Raw genomic sequence first — 20,947 nt, 5'->3', positions numbered from 1 at the left:
TCACTAGGTCAACTCTGGAGATCATTTGTCTGATTTCATAAATGTTGAGGTTACAGAAGGCTGCCTTCCAGAAATTAGAAAGAGAGGGCCAATACCAAAACATGTGAATTAATGAAGCAGGTGCACTTACACCTGTCACATGTTGAGTCCACATTTGGATAAATGCTTAAAGTTTAACTTTAAGAACATGTACTTGGTACCAAACTTCTTTAGATTTGTTTTTGATTCTAGTGCTTGATACCTTGATCAAATTGTGCTGTTTTTTTGTTTCACAAATTTAAAACTTTGATTTATAAAATTTATTTAATGGTGAAAGGAAAGATTTTGTTCTGATTTACATTTAGCCAAAAAACATAAAAGTTTGTTTATTGATAATAGAAATATCTAAACTGAGCTTGGTGTGATTATATTCATGATTGTCTCATTGGTCCAGAAAGGATGTACCCCACAAAATGATCTGTTATGGATCAACTTTAGGTACTGGTTTATTTAAATTAAATTACTACCTCAGCAATGAAGAAAATTTCATCAATGAAAAAATTATTCAAAAAAGCCCCAAAACAGACATATTTCAGAAATACATGTTAAGGGTGGAATTGTTATGATTCTGGTGACACATTTATTGATTTTCCCTCATCTGATAAGTGTACATAATTCAGAGTGCAAAGGTTTGTTTTTAATTCAATCCATTAAAAATGCTTTATTGATCCCAAAGGGAAATTAAATGATTGTACCTCATATTAACTCAATAATAATAACAATAATAATAATAATAATACCACCACTTATGATTACAGTTTTTTTCTAACTACCGCAATAAAACTGCTGCAGTTTTATGTCCTTTTAAGATCCAGGAATTCATTCTGTAAATTACTACCAATTCATTTTATGAAATATAATTTCAATAAGAACTGTTTTGAACCCCGAGCCATATTGTTGTTGTTTAATATGTTATTTGCGAGGTATCAAACTGCTCTTACAAATCACATCATGTAATGCAAATTGCAGTACTTACAAAATCATAATTAATTTGAACAGATTAAAACAATAAGCGAGTAGAACCGTTATGTTAGAGTAGATACGCATAAAACTATCCCAGGCTTCATATTTCTTAGTACGACCGATGGCTACGGAAACAGTTTCCATGCTTAGTTATACAATACAGACTGGCAGAGTGCGTCCGCCATTACTGTCCGTCTCTTTACGGGTTTCTGTCTTTGATGCGCGTGTGCTCGTGCGTGAAACCGAGTTAGGCAGGGGAAAAAAACATTAATAAAATGACTTCAGGTCAATAAATACACTAGCAGATCATACAGTAACACAGAAAAGATAATGTTTCCGCCATTACTAACCATTGTTTATTCCTACCTCCAGCTATACGCAGAGACACAAATACACACACACGGACACACAGAGAGAAACAGGATGAAAGGTATTGTGCAGTAACAACGTTGCAAAGGTTTGGGTGTATTTTAGTTTAAGTAATTGCTGTTGCGTTCCACTGAAAGTTGCTCTTTGTGTTTAGGATGGAACAAAAATATCCTTCGTGGCACTAATTTAATGTTTGACAGTCAATGCATATTCATCCGCGACTACATGAGTGTCAGGAGCAAAGGAGTACCCGGATGGACTGTCATGGCCGCCGTCGATGTGGTTCTTCAGAGAAGAGAGAAGGAAGGCTGATGTTTTGTTGTATGTTCCTTTCATGCTTGACCTTCTTTAACAATGCTGGACGTTGTTGAGAAACAGCCCGAGCTTCCTTCGACTTCATAGTAAGCACAAACTTATTTAATAGAACTTTAAATGTACTTGCTTTGGTGAGTTCTTTATTTAGGTGTAACATAAGTGCTTTTAAAAGTCGTTAGAGACTCAGATTAATCTCAGAGTGGCATCTTGTTTCAGGAACATTGTAGAAACAGGAGCAGTGCGATAAAATGTGGTCGCATTGTTGGCTGGCTGGGTTCAGCCTGGAGTTCTCCCCGTGATGCAGCTTTCATCTGAAGTTAGGTTCCTAAGGAACAAGTCCTTTGGAAAAGTGAACTCCATTACGGAAATACCCAGCTATAACGCAGTGATGGAGCTTTGTATTTGTTGTCCATTTTCTATTTAGCCACAAGTGAACAAACTGAGCTTCTGGATTTGAGACGACACAACTTTTCCTGCTGAGCTTAATTAATGTTACTGTGAGAGGTGTGGCCGATCGTAGCCTACCTGTGGCAACCTCAGGTGTTGTCACCATTCTGCTGAATTACATACTGCTTAACCTGAGCAGGAACATAGAATAAGTTGCACATTACATGACATGAATCTGGTCCAGTCTGTTCATTTCGAGCCAAAAGTCAACTCAAGGATCACTTCAGGTGTTCATTACTGTTACTGACTATTGCATTTTGCTTATTCAGTTAGGGTGTTTTTCTGTACAAGCAAGCATATTTTTTTATGTTTATAAAGTTGCTGTTTATAAAGTTGACTGATATTTGGACAAGTTGTTTACTATGTTGCTTCTACTTGATTAGAATTTTTCATAGAAAATACTAAAATGTTTTATTTGCCTCTCAAGATATAGAAGTTGCATGCTAACAGTTCACAATAATGTGAACTTGAGTTGACTGTACATTTTTTTTCCTGCAGATTTTACAGCAGTGGTGTGAAACCACAGTCCTTAAAGACCGGGGTCCTGCAACTTTTAGATACATCTGTGCACACCTGGCTACTATATCAGTTTATAAGGAAGGCTCTGCAGAGTTTGACTGTATGCTAATGAGAGAGTTTTACTGTTTAATTCAAATGTGTAGGATATCTGAAAGTTTTAAGACTGGCTCGAGGAATGCAGCTTGAGACCACTGCTCTGCAGCATACATCAAATGCTGCTGGTCAGCATCTTTTAACCTGATTTAACATTAATAGAAAAACATAAACTTGGGAAGTTTGCATCAGGCATTAGTTTGACTTGAGCCCCACAATGTTAAAGTACGTTGCTTTAACTTGATAAAAAAATACTCACGCTTGTAGATTACTTAAATGGACAGTATTATGTAAAATTAACTTTTTTTTACTTTACACATGTGACAGGTGTTATGTTATAACATCATTTAGTCATCAAAAACATACCTGCAGTGTTATGTTGGTGGAGTTTCAGAAAGAGCAGAAGTATTTAAAGAGACAGAGACCCAATTTCAAGGCAATAAATTACAAAGTTAATTTCTTGTAAGTCACATTTAATACACAGCATTTAGAATAGAATAGAATAGAATTCAACTTTATTGTCATTGCACTGTCACAAGTACAAGCAATGAGATGTAGTTTGCATCTATCCAGAAGTGCTCTACGAGATATAAATATTTATTTACAGATGTACAAGACTATGTATGTATATATAACTGAGGGTAGCATACTTAGTAGATTGTGCTATAAAATGGCACAATGCGCCTGGAAAATATGTAATAAAGCTCCTTTAAATAGTTAAAACTAATTTACAATATGTGTTTAGAGGGAGAATTTAATTTTTATGGGGTTGTGTTGAGACACTCTAAGCAGTAAGTGTCTGACTTGAAACTGTCTTTGCCTCTGACAAGTCTATAGGCAATTTCTGACAATGCCTGGCGTTATATTGCTAATGGCGGTATTTTATGTGTTTTTAAAAAGGTGAAGAAGTCGTTTTTGTCTTTTTTTGGCTGTGTACAGGTAGGGCAGGCTGTGCCCATGTCCCTTTACAATGCTGCACACTTGCACAGTTTGTAGTCACATGTTACTACAATATAAAAAAGTGAACAAAGCCTCAACATGTTAAGGAGTTGGCAAATGAGAGCGTCAAGAACGTCTCTGAATGCATTTGGGTCGTGTGTTATAATTATATTCAGTAATGCAGTGCAGTTATATTATAAAGAGGCAAGCTAACAGCTAGCACAGCGCTAACAAAGGGAGATGGCACAACGCTACTGTCAAATCAATGGCCAGAACATACAAAATTCATGTCTAAAATAAGCTTTAAAGTCATTTTAGCATTATTAGCATCTTACCACTTTGCTGTGAGCCTCATTTCCATATAGAGAAGAAACTTGCCCCTCAGTCAAACAAAGTCTTTTTGAAAATCCCTCTTTACTGGCAGAGGTTGCTGAAGCACTCCTCCTCAAGTGCTCCATGCAAACAGACTTTCCCCACTGATGTGGGAACATTCCCGAAAAAAATAAAATTGAACCAGACACTTAGAATAGGCTTTGATGCCGGGGGATAATGTAAGGAATCTTGTCTTGACTTGTCTACTTGTAACTTTGACTTAACTGAACTGGGACTCCAAAATTGCTGTGATTTTAATGGTGGATTTACAAAACTGGTTAGCCAGAAGTCCTAACCTTGTTTAGCAGTTCCACAGCAAGTGCTGTGATTTCATAGACAAGAAAACATTATAGGCAATAGAGAAAAATGAACAGAGTGAAAAATATAACTCAAAAACAAAAAGTAACGTTACTACTCATACGTTATGAGTAGTAACGTAACAGTACGTTACTACTCATAACGTACTGTCATTATGATTTTAAAAGTGGTGAGATTTTTTTCAACCGGATGCATAATGATGCACAACAAAAAAGTCTAGTGCAACCTGTGGTTGGAAGTTAAGTAATTGTACACCTCTGTCTGAACTTGTTCAGTTGTGCTTATTTGTTCAACAACTCTTAACTTAAAGTATACATTTTCTTCATTTGCTTGCATGCGCTATAGTTTTAAAGTCCATTACAGTGATAGTGATAAGAATTGAGAAAAAACAGTCTAGGGGAATCATACCATGAATATAACTGGCCGTGAGTACTGGCCAAAAGTAAAGAATGTGAATACATTCACATTGGAGGTGAGGGGTTAGTGTTACTGTGCATTTATAGTCATCGAAGGGATTTTGTTTGTACCCCTCCTTTGTATAGCAAACAATAAAAGTGTAAATAAATAAAGTAATAAGAGTAAACATACAGCAATAATAAATAACAATGAGCAGTGATAGTCTGAAGGACACAAGCATATCGCTCAGTATATTACTAAATATATATTCAACATTTAAAACGCACAGCTCTAGAGACTGTGCAAGTAGGGCTGTTGTAAAACAATATTTTAGTAATCGAGTACTCTAGAATATTTTTATGATTAGCCAAGGAATCAGATCTCTATCTCTCTTTCTCTCTCTCTCTGTCTCTCTCTCTGCAAAGTTCAACAATCCTTATTTGTCCCCCAATCCTGGCAAAACGGCGCACAATACAAGACCATACTGCTAGCATTTCACAACAACTCATAGGCGGAAGTGACAGCGCTGCCCTCCACAAATAATGATCCGGCCGGAACAGGGGGCGCTAATAAAACATAATTTAACGAACCTTCAAGGCAGATAAATTTTCCTTGAGGAATTTTAATTATTAAGGTACTCAAATCATTTGAGGAATCGTTTCAGCCCTAATATAAAGTCTGATAGCCTTGGACAGGAAAGACTTGCGTTCTAGCACATCTGTGTGCACCAATTTAAGTTTTCTGGTCGAGTCCTGACCTGCTGATTTCAATTTTGGCTGATACTGATTTTATATTTGTCTGAAATGTTGCTAAATATAGCAAGAAAGTTTCTTAGTTGGCAACAGTGGGGTGACTATTGTTAACTGTGAACATGCAGACATGACCCGATGGGTGGGTTTATCACACAACCCTCTCTCACAGCAGAGCAAAAGTTTAGCTGATTTTTAGACTTTTGCAGAGGTAGACCAGTGGATAAAATTGACCACTCATCAGTCTCCAACAATTAAGGAAATCTGAGCCAATTTATCAGTTCAGTTATTGGTTCACCATTTATGTACATACCTTATTGATTTTGTTGGAAGTAGTGATGGATATAAAGTGTAACAGCAGTTGGGAGGAAGACAATCCTATAACACTCTTTAGTGCACGTAGGATGCAGTAGTTTGCCCAGTTCACCAACAGGTTCATACATGGGATGGAAGACACTGTCTATCAGTGATATTATTTTAGCCAGAGTCCGTCTGTCTCCCACCATCTGCACTGGGTCAAATGCCATCCTTGAAAAGATGTGGCCTTCTTGATGATCTGATCTAACCGCTTCCTCTTTGCTACAGATAAGCCGCCTGCTCCCACAAAGCACACCATAGACGATGGCTGATACCACCACAGAATCAAAGAATGTCTTCATAAGACATAAGATTTTTGTCATTATGTTTCCAGAACATAATGAAATTGGTGTGGTACCCTCAGTGATAAATGAATAATGTCTTAATCAGTCCTTGGAGTGCAGCAGAAGGGTGTGGGTGTGACTGCAGGGGGCAGAAAGGATGTATGGTGGACAGATAGATTTCACAGCTTTTGGGAAAAAGCTGTTTTTTAACCGTGTGGTTGTGCACTGTACTGTTTCAATGGCGGTAGTGGTACAAACAGTTTGTGTCCTGCTGATCCCACCTGCATAAGTGGGATCAGCAGCAATACAACTGGCTTTCCTTTGCAGTCTGCCAGTATATATTACATCCAGGTTCGGTAGCTGACTTCCCACGATCCAATAGGCAGTTTTCACCACCCAGGCCAAGTTCTTTTTGTCCTTGATTGTGCAGTTGCCATACCACACAGTCAAGCTGTGGCAGAGGATGCTCCCAGCTCTGTAGAAGTTCTTTAGCAGCTGAGCAGAAAGTCCAGCCCTTTTCAATTTCCTGAGGAAGAACAGTCTTTATCGGGCCTTCCCTGTCAGAAAAGAGGTGTTCAGCAACCAAGTCAGGTCCAAGGTGATGTGGAGGTCCAGGAATTTGATGTCGTCTATTCACTCCACTACCTCCCCTTGTATTCCAATAGGTGGATGCACTGTTCTCCTGGACCTCTTGTCTACTATGACCTCCCTGGTCTTGCTGGTGTTGAGCACCAGGTTATTCACTGAACACCACTTGGACAGGTTCTGGATCTCCTCTCTCTACAGGGTCTCATCATTGTTTATCAGAGCCACTATGGTGGTATCATCTGCAAACTTTAGAACCCTGTTCCTGGAGTGGACGGCTATACAGTCGTGGGTGAACAGTGTAAAAAGAACCGGACTAAGCACACAGCCCTGCAGTGTGCCTGTATTGAGGATCAGGGTGAATGATATTCGGTCCCCTATTCTCACCATCTGAGGCCGGTTGGTGAGAATGTCCCTGATCCAAAGGCACATTGATCTTGAAAATCCCATGTCGTGGATTTTCACTATCAGCTTCTCCAGGATGATGGTGTTAAATGCTGAACTGAAGTCAACAAATAGCATCTAGCATAAGGATCAGGATGCTGCAGATGTGTCAGGGCTGCGTGTAGTGCAATGGAGACAGCATCCTCTGTGGACCGGCTCCTCCTATAGGCAAACTGGTGTCTAGAATGCAGGTTACTTTTCAGATTTTAAAAGACTGTTGGCGTCTCTACCAGAGGACGGTTAAAGAGGCAAAAAGGGAATATTTGGCAAATCTCATTCTCTCAAACTGCCATAACCAACGTGTTTTATTTAACACCATTGACTCTCTGCTTAATATTCCACAGAATGCCTGTTTGGAAGCTTCTCCTGATGTGTGTGATGATTTTCTGCATTTTTTATTGAAAAGGTTGGTAGTACCAGGGCTCTTATCACAGCTCCTGACTCTGACCCCTCTGTTTTGGTCCCTCGATCGGCTGCTTTCGATCAGTTTGTGCCTGTGACTGTCTCACTTTTAGAGGACGCGGTTGGCCATATTAAGCCATCAGGTTCCCCTCGTGATCCTGTCCCTCCACGATTTTTTAAAGATATCTTATCTAGCATAGGGCAGCCTGTTCTTGCAATTATAAATAGCAGTCTGTCATCAGGTGTGGTCCCTGCTAGTTTTAAACATGCAGTAGTGCATCCACTGCTTAAAAAACCTGGCCTTGATCAAACTGTTCTGGCTAATTATCGGCCTATTTCGAAGCTGCCTTTTCTTTCTAAGGTTTTAGAAAAACTTGTGTACTGTCAGCTGAAACAGTTTTTAGATTACAATGGCATTCTGGAGGTTTTCCAGTCAGGTTTTAAAACTCTTCATAGCACAGAATCTGCTTTAATAAGAGTTTTTAATGACATCCTTCTTGCATGTGATTCTGGTAACCATGTTGTTCTGATTTTACTTGACCTAACTGCTGCCTTTGATACAGTAGACCACGACATTTTAATATCGCGATTACACCACGTTGTAGGTATTGGATGGTTCAGGTCTTACCTGGAGGAGAGAACAATCTCGGTCAAGATTGGTGACTCTCAATCATCTGCTGCTTCAATGCCTTATGGCGTCCCACAGGGCTCAATTCTGGGCCCACTGCTTTTCTCTCTTTATTTACTGCCTCTGGGTTCTGTCCTCAGGAAACATGGGATTTCGTTTCATTGTTACGCTGATGATTGTCAGATTTATTTGCCCCTGAAGCAAAAGGATGTACATTCTATCAACATCTCCTGGCATGTCTAGGTGATATTAAAGCTTGGTTGGCCTTGAACTTTTTAAATTTTAATGAAAACAAAACAGAGGTGATGGTGTTTGGACCCAGTGGCTCCTGTGAGTCCTCCTCTGTTGACCTGGGACCCTTGGAGGTTTATTTTAAACCTGTTATTACAGATCTTGGTTTTAAGGTGGACAGTGATTTTAAATTGGACAGCCAAATCAGAGCCGTGGTTAAGTCCAGCTTTTATCATTTAAGGCGACTGGCGTCAGTGAAATCTTTTCTTTCCAGGCAGCATTTTGAAACAGTGATCCATGCTTTTATTTCAACTCGATTGGATTACTGTAACGCACCTTATCTGGGAGTTAGTCAGTCGCTGCTCTCACGTCTGCAGCTAGTACAGAATGCTGCTGCACGACTGCTGACAGGAACTCGAAAGAGGGAACACGTGACCCCTGTCCTGGCCTCACTTCACTGGCTGCCTGTATATTTTAGGATTCATTTTAAAATTCTTATGTTTGTTTTTAAATCACTACATAATCTTGCCCCGGCTTACCTCTCTGAGCTTCTTCACCCATACATACCTTATCGGTCTCTTAGGTCCGCAGATCAGCTGCTTTTGGAGGTACCGAGATCAAGAAGGAAGCTCAGAGGAGACAGGGCTTTCTCTGTCATGGGCCCCAAATTATGGAACAACTTGCCTTTGCAGGTCAGGGAGGCCCCTTCACTGTCCACTTTTAAAGCTCGTCTTAAAACCCATCTATTTTATTTGGCTTTCAACTCTAGCGGGATCTAGTTTTAAATTGTATGTTTTTGTTTTTAAACTGTAAGTTTTTATTTTATGCTTTTTATTGTTATGTTGTGTTTTGATGTACAGCACTTTGTATAAGCTGTGGTTGTTTTAAAGTGCTTTATAAATAAAGTTGGTATGGTATGGTATGGTAGACCAGCAGGAAGGTTATTCTTGATGTGTTTTTAGGATGAGCCTCTCAAAGCACTTCATAATGAGTGGGGTTAGTGCAACTGGGCGGTAGTCATTTCTGCCAGTCATAGCAGATTTCTTTGGTACCAGCACAATGATATAGGACTTAAAGGCAGATGGACAGTGGAAAACTGCAGGGACAGATTGAAAATGTCTAAAAAGAAACCTGCCCACTGGTCAGCACAAGACCTCAGAGTCCTTCCCGATACCTTGTCCAGTCCTGCGGCTCTGTTGGGGTTAATCCTCTTCACAGCGGAAGTCACCTGGTTGAGCTGCAGGATTAGGGGCTGATATTGCTCCTCTAGTTGGAGGGGAGGATTGCTTTCTCTGCCACTAGTGGCATAAAATCTAGCGAAGAAACTATTCAATGTATCAGGAAGAAAGGGCTCCTCACTGATCCACTGGCTAGTGCTCTTGTAGTTTGCCATAGTCGTGAGTCCTTTCCACATATTCCATGAGTCATTGTTGTTGAACTGTTCCTCAATGCACCGCCTGTACCTAAGTTTTGCCAGCCGTCTCTTGGGCCACACAGGGGTGGTCCAAGAGACCTTGGAGCTAGACCTGACTATTGTAGCTACGGTGAGATAAAATCCTGCTTTGAATATACAAATTGGGATGTCTGATTCTTAATTTTCAGTAATTCTTCCCTGCTGTACTGCTTCAGCACTTCAGCTGTCCTACCAGATTACAAAAAATAGACTAAAAATTTTAAATAAAAGAAAACTTGAGCGCTCCGAGCCGCTGCGTGTTTACGTGCTGCCATCCATTACATCAGCCATTACGTGCTGAGGTCGCAGTGTGATGCGACCTCAGCCTTCTCAGCAGTTAGAGCCTGCTCTGACCCTTCCTGTAAAGCACCTCAGTATTATTAGTCCAGTGTAGGTGGGGGTTTGGGGGTTGTAGACTAACGCAATAGCGGGGCTAACGTAAGAGTGAGGGGTGTGTGGGTGTGTGGGGTACAGTCAGAGTGGGGAGGGAGCGAAGCTAACATGAGAGCGCGAGGGGACATGGGGGTGGGCACAATACAGGATATTTATGGGAAAATAAATAATACAGGAGCACTACGGGAAAGTGGGGTAAACAATCTGTAGCTTCCCAGCCAAAACAGTACATCTGCTCAAGGGAGGATCTACTGGGTTGCCACCCTTTGCCATGCCACCCCTGTTGCTACCCTAGCCGGCAACTATGAATTCAAGAAACAGTCATTGCAAATTTTACATATGAATATGAATCTTTTTTCCCCAACATTTAATACAACACAAAGTAACCTGACACCAGTTTCAGACTTGTGACTGAATAGATGCTGATTCAGATTTATTTGTGTCCCAGATGGGCAATTGATGTTACAGGAAGTATAAAAACTAAAAGACAAAGTATAAGTTAAAATAATAAAACAATAAAACATACCAAAAAAATACATAAAATATAAATCAATACATAATGGGAAGAGTACAGCAGTGTACATTGTCGATACAGTTGCTTTGCACACTAACAATCAAGTGCAAGTCCCCCTACCTTGTCTTGCATTAAAAATAGCGAGAAATGAGAGAGGAGCTTTAAGGACAGAAGACAGCAGTATTGATATACTGAACTGTATATCAATACTGTATATCTGTATATCATGTGCCGCACATGCACAATTATGCACATTGAGTTGGGAAAATCGGTGGTCGGAAAATGACAAGATCAGGCAAAGGATCTGAATAAGGGATGCAATGCAAACACTACAACTAAATAACAAGGTCCAAGTGTATCACATTTCACAAATCAGTAAAATGTTTGAACTAAAAAAATATTTAAAAAATGGGAAGTAGGTCAGTTCTGCTAACTTGACTTTGACAATTTTATCATTTACCTGTGCTGCGTAGATCGGTGTGTTTTGGATCAGTTAACACTAAAATAAAGCGACCCACACAACTACTTTCTGACAGATCATCTACTGATGATCTGTCAGAAAGTAGGTGATCTGTCAGAAAGTAGTGCAGAAAGTGAATACCTGCAGTGATTGGCTAATCAATCACTGCAGGTATTCAGGTAATCACTTATTGATGATTGCAGAATTAACATCAAGCATGAAAACAAAATTGCAATGGGCTGTTTTGCTTTTTTTTTTGTTTTCAAGCATGTTTTTTGCATAAGAAATATGTTTGTGTTTTTTGGAGTTTACTCCGGATACACTTGAACATAAACTCTGCTCTGTGTACTTGTAGAATTGTTGTCTGTTGTCATAGCAACGAGTCTTGCTATGATAACAAGCCAAAAAGTTATTTTCTGTGGCGTAAAACCGACACAGAGAGCGAAAGCAGAACAAAAAGTGATTTAGCATTGTTTTCACTTGTTTTTCAGTATTATTTTTCCGTTTATTGTCGCGCACTGCAACTGCTGCAAAAAAGACATTTATTGAACTTTTGTTCAATAAATGTCAGTCTGGACTAATTGCCTCTTTTGTCTGTAGAACATTTCGATATCCATAACAATCATCAAACAGGACGATATTTCATAACGTACAGGAGCCTTGTTTGTTAATCTTTAACAAACTAAGAGTGCTAAAGTGTCAATTAGGTAAAATTAAATTACTGACCAAAAAAGAATAATTTGTTTTTAGACTTCTCTTGTATCTTTACAGAACTGACAGAAACCAAACTGTTTATAGATGTACTTATATCTTGGTAGTATACATATTTTACGTATGAAAACGTCGGCAATTTCCTCAGCTTTAATTTAAGCCATATTTTATAGAAATGGGATCATTTATTATGGAGGTACAAGCTAATATCCATTAAATGCTTGAGACTGAGATATAATCAAATGTAGTCGAGTTGATCAGCATACTATGGAATATTACTGAATTCCTGAGTTACATTTGAATCAGAATAATTTTGGCGAAATTGAACATATTGCCTAAAAAATTTCTGAATTTTTCTTCTATGGGTCAATAACAGATATTTCTAATCAATACATATATGAAGGAAACGTCCAAAAACTGTACGGGCTTAGAATAAGCAGAAAAGGTTCCCCTTTTCTGCCCTTTAGGCATTTTTTTCTAGACAAAGCTAAAATTCCTTTGATAAGGAAAACAAGCATTTTTACTTTATTTAGCAGTTTTCCCAGCCTGTGCAGGTAGTTAACAATTTTACCAGTGGTGTTGAAGATGAGTTCACAAAGTGCTCGCATGACGTTGCAGTAAAGTGAGCCGATACTTGGAAAGCCAGCCAATGTTAACTCTTCTTAAAGATTTGTTTCATACAGACGATTATATATGTGACATCAATTGGAAACATTTTTTATGCCTTTTCCTTTAATCACTTATTGATGATTGCAGAATTAACATCAAGCATGAAAACAAAATTGCAATGGGCTGTTTTGCTTTTTTTTTTGTTTTCAAGCATGTTTTTTGCATAAGAAATATGTTTGTGTTTTTTGGAGTTTACTCCGGATACACTTGAACATAAACTCTGCTCTGTGTACTTGTAGAATTGTTGTCTGTTGTCATAGCAACGAGTCTTGCTATGATAACAAGCCAAAAAGTTATTTTCTGTGGCGTAAAACCGACACAGAGAGCGAAAGCAGAACAAAAAGTGATTTAGCATTGTTTTCACTTGTTTTTCAGTATTATTTTTCCGTTTATTGTCGCGCACTGCAACTGCTGCAAAAAAGACATTTATTGAACTTTTGTTCAATAAATGTCAGTCTGGACTAATTGCCTCTTTTGTCTGTAGAACATTTCGATATCCATAACAATCATCAAACAGGACGATATTTCATAACGTACAGGAGCCTTGTTTGTTAATCTTTAACAAACTAAGAGTGCTAAAGTGTCAATTAGGTAAAATTAAATTACTGACCAAAAAAGAATAATTTGTTTTTAGACTTCTCTTGTATCTTTACAGAACTGACAGAAACCAAACTGTTTATAGATGTACTTATATCTTGGTAGTATACATATTTTACGTATGAAAACGTCGGCAATTTCCTCAGCTTTAATTTAAGCCATATTTTATAGAAATGGGATCATTTATTATGGAGGTACAAGCTAATATCCATTAAATGCTTGAGACTGAGATATAATCAAATGTAGTCGAGTTGATCAGCATACTATGGAATATTACTGAATTCCTGAGTTACATTTGAATCAGAATAATTTTGGCGAAATTGAACATATTGCCTAAAAAATTTCTGAATTTTTCTTCTATGGGTCAATAACAGATATTTCTAATCAATACATATATGAAGGAAACGTCCAAAAACTGTACGGGCTTAGAATAAGCAGAAAAGGTTCCCCTTTTCTGCCCTTTAGGCATTTTTTTCTAGACAAAGCTAAAATTCCTTTGATAAGGAAAACAAGCATTTTTACTTTATTTAGCAGTTTTCCCAGCCTGTGCAGGTAGTTAACAATTTTACCAGTGGTGTTGAAGATGAGTTCACAAAGTGCTCGCATGACGTTGCAGTAAAGTGAGCCGATACTTGGAAAGCCAGCCAATGTTAACTCTTCTTAAAGATTTGTTTCATACAGACGATTATATATGTGACATCAATTGGAAACATTTTTTATGCCTTTTCCTTTAAGAAACATTTACAGTCAAGGTGTTCTGTATCCATCTGGGGCTGCCCTTTTCTTATTTGACTGCGTTTCCTATTTTTGCTAGTAAAAAGCTTTTTCAGAGCTTGTTAGAGCTGCAGCACCTGGTTATTGTGTAGCATGATTGGCTGGATTCATCAAAGAATTCAAATCATCCTAGGGCTGTTGTAAACAAATATTTTAGTAATCGAGTAATCTATCAGTTAGTCTTACAATTAATCGAGTAATGGGATAAAAAAAAAAGGTAAATCTGGCATAATACGGGTGTTGGATATCAATATCAGTCCAATTTTTCATTTTTGAGCATCCCTAACAGTTACTTTTTAGTAGTTTAGAAAACTAACCTGTAACAATAATAGCTCACTTTCTAAGTTAACCTGAAGTAATACAAAAATCTGAAGTTATATTAAATTTAACAATAAAGAGGCAGGCTCACAAATACGCTTATAAAAATGTCAATGCTCCAGCTTTTAGTTTATGTATTTATCTTCAGTCAGTTTAATAGATGAATTTAATCCTTCCCCATACCTGTCAAGCTTTGGGTTTGAGAATACAGGAAATGCCGCCTGGAGTTGGGGGTTTGGGGTGGTGGTGGGGGGCAGGCGAACAAACGAACGTAAGATGCAGGTGGAGGGGAGGAAATAAGTCCCCTCCTAGGGCTCCTAGGGAGGAAAGACGAACAAACAAATGTATGACTGGTAGACCAGGGGACGAAAGTAAGAACGGGGGGAGCAATATGGGATATTTACGGCACCTTTGTTTGTCACACTCAGAAACTCATCTACCAGCCATGTACCGCCACAATGATTTCCGCCACCCTTTTGTTCAGAGTAGGATGATATGAAATTTATTGTACGGTTCGTCCGTAAAGCTACACTTACACTATAAGCATCTGAGTAGTTACTCAGCCGCCCACCGTGTTCAGTCTGCTTACCTGTATAAATACTCCAGCAGCGCTCTTCCCGCCATTCACTTTGAACCAGCAGCTACTGGAGGAAAAGGCTGCCTTACTCCAGGCAGCGCTCCAGTCATTTTAAGGATGCTTATTGGTCCCCAAAAAACAATGAAAACCCAGGCATAATCCCCATAATCCTAACCCCATAATGTCTGGGTTTTCATTGGAACACGGTGCACTAAATAATAAAACATAAATTAACAAAGCTTCGAGGCAGGTAAATTTTCCTCGAGGAATTTTAATAATCGAGGTACTCTAATCATTCGAGGAATCGTTTCAGTCCTAAACCATTCAGCAGCAAACTGCTACCTGTGTTTTGCCTTTTGTGGTTTATCCCGACCCCCAAGTATTTGTTTGTTTGTTTTTACATAAAACCCATAAAAACAGGAATTCAAAAAATGAGAATACTGTGAAGAAATCAGCTCACATTTTACAGGGCATGAATGTTGTAAACTGGGGGAGCACAGGTTTCCACCAAGTGTCATTACATTATTTTAATTTGGTTCTATTGTCTCAGTTCAGTTCGATATAGGGAAGACTGCAGATCTTACTGCTGGCCAGAAGACCGTCATTGATGTCCTCCATAGGATGTGTAAGCTGCAAATGTTCATAGCTAAGGAAACGCCATCAATGTTCAATACAGTGCTGTGTCCAAGCATGTCAAAATATGATGATACAAAATTTACGGTAATTGCATTGATTAATTGGGGACAACTATTTTTACCAAGTCAACAGTTGAGAAACAGCAGTTTCCTGCAGTTGGTTTGAAGTAAGTTGTGGCTAAAACAGAGATTAGTGAGGAAACATGTCTGCACATAGTGGCTCCTCAGAACACAAGAAAACGCTGCAAGGCCATATCTAATTCTCTTCTTGCACCAAAGGTCATAGTAGAAAGGATTAAAAAATTACAAGATATTTTTAAAAATCTCAGGGTGTGTTAGAAAGTCAAGTGACACCTGCACTATTAAGGTGATGGCTCACTATGAAGACCTTACTGAAGAATGAGGGACATACTGGTGACAAGATCTCAAGACAGTTCAACAAACACTGCATATTCTCTGGATTCTATCAATTTTATGTGAAAGTTGCTTCTGGGTTCCCTCTGCTGTTTTACTTGACTACCTTATCCTGCTTTACCTGCTTTTAAGCCCTAGGAGGGGTTAAGTAGGCTCTGCATGATGTTTTTATCCTGTGCACAGTTCCGCCGTTTTTACGAGGTTTTATTTTTCATGATTTCGGGAGCTGATGGGCTGACGGAACACCGCCATCACTTCCCTGTTGTCGGACAGTGACATCTGCCTCAATCTTCTTGACTGTCTGACTAGGTCTTCAATTCACATGCTTTGTGAATCCGGCATTACACTTTTTGCAGTTTCGAGAATTTTTCGTGAAATACCTATTGCTTACAGTAATTTTGCAATAACAATAATTTTGCAAAACATTGCTAATCATTTCAAGGGTAGTTCTTATTACACAATTGTGGAAACAAAGACTGGTGCAAAGCCTCGCTTTAAAGCTACAGTATGTAATTTTTATTAAAAAAGAAAATGTTTTTTACTATTTGTTAAAACTGTCACTATGTCATGACGGTATGAAACGGATCTTATGAAAAAATTGAGCTCCTCTGCTTTCGCCTATGGTTCTCCTATATCAAACATATTTTAAATTTAAATGAAGAGATGAAGTAATACAATATAAAATACAGTGACTTAAAATATATTACTGTATGTACTAGGTCATTAAATCAGTGTCAGTTGACAGTGTCAACAAAGGTCCCTGTAGGAATTTTTAAGGTCCAGCAGATGTCAGTATTCAGTGACGATATCAATAGTATCAATACAGATACAAACGCCTGGTTAACCCATCACTAGTGTTTACTATGTTGTTGTAAATAGGGTTGCACAATGCCAGCATCGACTGATATGTAATTTTTTAAACATGTCAATATCAGTCAAATAAATATAACTAGGTTGATACGAAGAACCGATATTTATTTTCATTTGTTGCTTTTTGTTTCTGCTCATGTTTTTTTTAAAGGTGTTGAAACGGCTTATCACCATTCAGTGATTTGGAGGCGACAGATGTCCTGCTCCAACCCCTCACTTTCGGATCCTTCCTTCCCAAGAAGATTGGAGTCATCGTTGCTTCCTGAACTATATGGCTCAAAAAATATGGTTGCAGTTCTTCAGTAGAACCAGCTCCCTCTTCTTCACCACTCCATCTAGCTACTTCCTTCTTCCCTGGTAAATGCACGTTCTATGCAGGAAATCAATCAATCAATCAATCAATCAATCAATCAATCAATCAATCAATCAATCAAATTTTATTTGTATAGCACATTTCAGCAGCAAGGCATTTCAAAGTGCTTTACATCATTACAAACACAGAAACACAATGCAATATAGAATCAATCATTAAGTCAAGTTCCATCAATAAATTTGTAATTGATTAAATTTCAAATACAATTCTAAACAGGTGGGTTTTTAGTTGAGATTTAAAAGAAGTCAGTGTTTCAGCTGTTTTACAGTTTTCTGGGAGTTTGTTCCAAATTTGTGGTGCATAGATGCTGAAAGCTGCTTCTCCTCGTTTGGTTCTGGTTCTGGCAGAGCAGACCAGAACCGGAAGACCTGAGAGGTCTGGAAGGTTGATACAACAACAGCAGATCTTTAATGTATTGTGGTGCTAAGCTGTTCAGTGATTTGTAAACGAACACCATTATTTTAAAGTCTATTCTTTGAGCTACAGGGAGCCAGTGTAGGGACTTTAAAACTGGTGTTATGTGCTCTATCTTCCTGGTTTTAGTGAGAGCGCGAGCAGCAGCATTCTGGATCAGCTGCAGCTGTTTGATTGTTTTGTTGGACAGATCTGTGAAGATGCTGTTGCAATAATCAATACGACTGAAGATGAACGCATGGATGAGTTTCTCTAGATCTTGCTGAGACATTAGTCTTTTATCCTGGAAATGTTCTTCAGGTGATAGAAGGCCGACTCAGTAACTGTCATTATGTGACTCTGGAGGTTCAGGTCAGAGTCCATTACTACTCCCAGATCACTGGGAGTAGTGGTTTCGGGCCTGATCGCTGGTTTTCAGTTGTAACAACTGAAGCTGTGCATTGACTCTAGATCGTTCCTCTTTAGGTCCAAAAATAATAACTTCAGTTTTGTTTCTGTTCAGCTGGAGAAAGTTTTGGCACATCCACACATTTATCTGTTCTAAGCATCTGTTCAGTGATTGGATGGGCTCTGAGTCACCTGGTGACATCGTAATGTAGAGCTGTGTGTCATCTGCATAGTTATGGTAGCTAATATTTCCTGTTATAACCTGAGCTAGTGGGAGCATATAAATATTGAATAAAAGGGGCCCTAGGATTGAACCTTAGGGTACCCCACATGTGACCTTTGACCTCTTTGATGAAAAGTTTTCAATTGAAACAAAGAAATCCCTGTTCTTTATGTAGGATTCAAACCAGTTAAGCACTGGACCGGAGAGTCCGACCCACCTCTCCAGTCGATTCAGTAATGTGTCATGGTCAACAGTGTCAAAAGCTGCACTGAGGTCCAACAGAACCACTGTGGTTCTCCCACAGTCCGTATTTATATGGATGTCACTGAACACTTTTACGAGGGCAGTCTCTGTGCTGTGGTGAGCACAAAAACCAGACTGGAAGTAGTCAAAGAGGTTGGTTATAGCTAGGAAGCTAGTTAATTGTTTACACACAGCTTTTTCAATAACTTTGCTGATGAATGGGAGGTTGGAGATCGGCCTGTAATTCTGCATTAGTGATTTGTCCAGATTGTTCTTTTTTATAAGTGGTTTGATTACTGCTGTTTTCAAAGCCTTGGGGAAAACGCCTGATGACAGCGATGAGTTTACTATTTGGATCAGATCAGCAGCAATAACAGGCAGGACTTTCTTAAAGAAATGTGAGGGTAAAACATCCAGACAGCAGGAACTGGAGCTTAGTTGAATTTCCTGTAGGGTTTTATAATTAAGTAGTTGAAATTGGGTCATTTTTCCTGTATTTGTTTTGTTTGGGCACAGCATTGGTACTGACTTTATAGTGGATGTACAGATTAATGCTCTGATTTTTTGAATTTTCTCTGAAAAGAAGCTGGAAAACTGGTTGCAGGCCGCAATACATTGGAAGTCAGGCGGTAACGTCACAGGAGGGTTTGTGATTCTGTCAACTGTTGCAAATAAAGCTCGAGCATTGTTAATGTTTTTGTTTATGACATCTGCAAAGAAAGCCTCTCTTGCATGTTTTAGTGTTAAATGATAGTTACATAGTCTTTCTTTATAGATGTCATAATTAACGTGAAGTAGAGTTTTACTCCATTTTCGTTCTGCCCTATTGTCTTGCAGATTCCTCCATGAAGATTTCTTTTTACCAAACACAACCTTCATTTTAATTGGGGCAATGGAATCAATAATATCTGAGACTTTAGACTGAAAATCATTTTTGATAAAATGAAAATCAACTTATCCACATCATTACAGCTTAAGGGTGAGGAAGAAGAGTAGATTTGATTAAAAGTTTCTGCTGTGTTTTCAGTGAGAGAACGTTTGTGATGGTTGCTGTTTGTATAAGTGGGTTAAAAGATAAAGAACTTTCAAAGATAACAGCGAAGTGATCCGACAATGCGACAACAGTTACAGAGACATTGGAAATATTAACACCCTTACTGATAACCAGGTCCAGTGTGTCCTTGAGTGTGTGTTGCTTGTTTGACATGTTGTGTTAGACCAAAAGTCTCTAAAATATTAGCGAGCTTTTTTGCCCCTCTGTCTTGGGGGTTGTCAACATGAATGTTGAAATCACCGACAATTATTAAACAATCATAATCAATACATATGAGAGATAGAAGTTCATTCAAGTCAGTAAAGAAATTTTCCACAAAAGTTGGAGTTTTGTATAGAGTTACTGTCAAAGTTCGTTTGTGGTCTTTAACTTCAATTCCAAGATACTCAAAAGAGGTGAAGTGATCCAAAGAGATTTTACTACAATTTATGGTATTCTTAGGCCTGTCGCGATAAACGGTAAATCAATTAATTGTATGATAAATTAAAACTATCGACGTCATTTTAATTATCGGCATTATCTCTTCCGGCCTTTTTCTCTTTCTGTTGATGACACCGAATGAAAAAAGGCTCACCTCCAGTGCTCTCCACTGACGCCCCCTTCCTCATTTTACTTAGTGTAATGCCCAGCGCGCACGAGCTGCCTGCCAATTGTCGGCCCATTTTCAAAACCTGACAGACCACACATTAGCCGACAGAAATCCTAGGTATAACGGTTCGATCGGGTTCGATCGAACCGTGTGATGTCCAACAATGGGCACAAAATAATGGCTACAAGCTCAGTTAAATAATTTTCAAACCAGGCATTAATCAATGCTTTACTACAATCTACCTGCAATGCAGGCTAGTGTCAGCGTAAAGTCCTGACTGAAAGAAAATCATTAGAATCTATTTACGTCACGTTAACGAAGAACAGCTGAAAAGTTACCAGGTTTATCAACTGCGGTAGCAATTTCGCTCCAACTCCTCCCCTTGTCATTACTATATTCTTTGCATGCTGAATAAACATTAATGTTGTTTCCACATATCATCTCCGATGTCCGCTGGACTTCTGGTTGCGCCGTGTCAGCTGTTTGGGATTCCCCGACGTAATTGAGGTTGAAGGTGGGTTTCAGCTCAGAGCTGGCCACGCTGATTCGTCCAGGTGAGGGGTTCTCCCTGACAGTCGCCTCATCGGATCTGCGGTGTGAGACTCTTGCTTAGGCTTGGCACCCAGAGCGTTCCAGGGTGGGCTGCTTTGATGCGAGGTGTACAACCTCTCCGTTGATTTGAGGAAGAGTTATCTGATTTCTACAGTTAGCGTTGATTTCAAAGTTCACCTCCAGCTGTTTGATCTTCATTTCTATAGACTGAAGTCGTTGTATAATACTGCTAATGTCCTTGGGGTTGGCCGGAGGCATTTTGTCCTGGTTCAACTTG

General features: G+C 38.9%; 1 protein-coding gene across 3 annotated transcripts in view; it reads left to right on the top strand.

The window, feature by feature from the left end:
• Positions 1-825: 825 nt before the first annotated feature.
• The window catches only part of LOC106700075 (zinc finger protein 518A-like), a 34,181-nt gene continuing 14,059 nt past the window's right edge, over positions 826-20,947 (top strand). The window contains exons 1-3 of one of the 3 annotated variants that reach the window (XM_023341047.1): positions 826-1,432; positions 1,526-1,772; positions 16,987-17,192. The gene's annotated coding sequence lies outside the window, so the exon portion shown is untranslated. Of the gene's footprint in view, positions 1,773-16,986; positions 17,193-20,947 lie in introns of all 3 variants that reach the window. The other 2 variants (XM_023341046.1, XM_023341048.1) reach the window with 2 other exon arrangements.

The sequence above is a fragment of the Xiphophorus maculatus genome, chromosome 10 (genome assembly GCF_002775205.1).
Source record: "Xiphophorus maculatus strain JP 163 A chromosome 10, X_maculatus-5.0-male, whole genome shotgun sequence".
Lineage (NCBI taxonomy): Eukaryota > Metazoa > Chordata > Actinopteri > Cyprinodontiformes > Poeciliidae > Xiphophorus > Xiphophorus maculatus.
Note: the sequence above shows the minus strand (reverse complement) of the source record. Positions and strands in the feature narration are given on the sequence as shown.